The sequence below is a fragment of the Nematolebias whitei genome, chromosome 16 (assembly GCF_014905685.2).
Source record: "Nematolebias whitei isolate Nwh7 chromosome 16, NemWhi1, whole genome shotgun sequence".
Classification (NCBI taxonomy): Eukaryota; Metazoa; Chordata; class Actinopteri; order Cyprinodontiformes; family Rivulidae; genus Nematolebias; species Nematolebias whitei.
In genome coordinates this window covers 44,406,291-44,406,906 of record NC_056513.1, presented here as the reverse complement: position 1 = coordinate 44,406,906, position 616 = coordinate 44,406,291, and positions in this window count along the sequence as shown.

Below are 616 nucleotides of genomic sequence, written 5' to 3'. Positions count from 1 at the left end.
TATAGTATAGTATAGTATAGTATGGTATTTTGCCTTAAGAGGTTGGTGTAGTGTAGTATAGTATATTATATTATTTTACCTTAAGAGGTTGGTGTAGTATAGTATAGTATAGTATAGTATTGTATTGTATTGTATTGTATTGTATTTTGCCTTAAGAGGTTGGTGTAGTATAGTATAGTATTGTATTGTAATTTGCCTTAAGAGGTTGGTGTAGTATAGTATAGTATAGTATAGTATAGTATAGTATAGTATAGTATTTTGCCTTAAGAGGTTGGTGTAGTATAGTATAGTATAGTATAGTATGGTATTTTGCCTTAAGAGGTTGGTGTAGTGTAGTATAGTATATTATAGTATTTTGCCTTAAGAGGTTGGTGTAGTATAGTATAGTATAGTATTGTATTGTATTGTGTTTTGCCTTAAGAGGTTGGTGTAGTATAGTATAGTATTGTATTGTATTTTGCCTTAAGAGGTTGGTGTAGTATAGTATAGTATAGTATAGTATAGTATAGTATAGTATTTTGCCTTAAGAGGTTGGTATAGTATATTATATTATAGTATAGTATAGTATAGTATAGTATAGTATAGTATAGTATAGTATAGTATAGTATAGTATAGT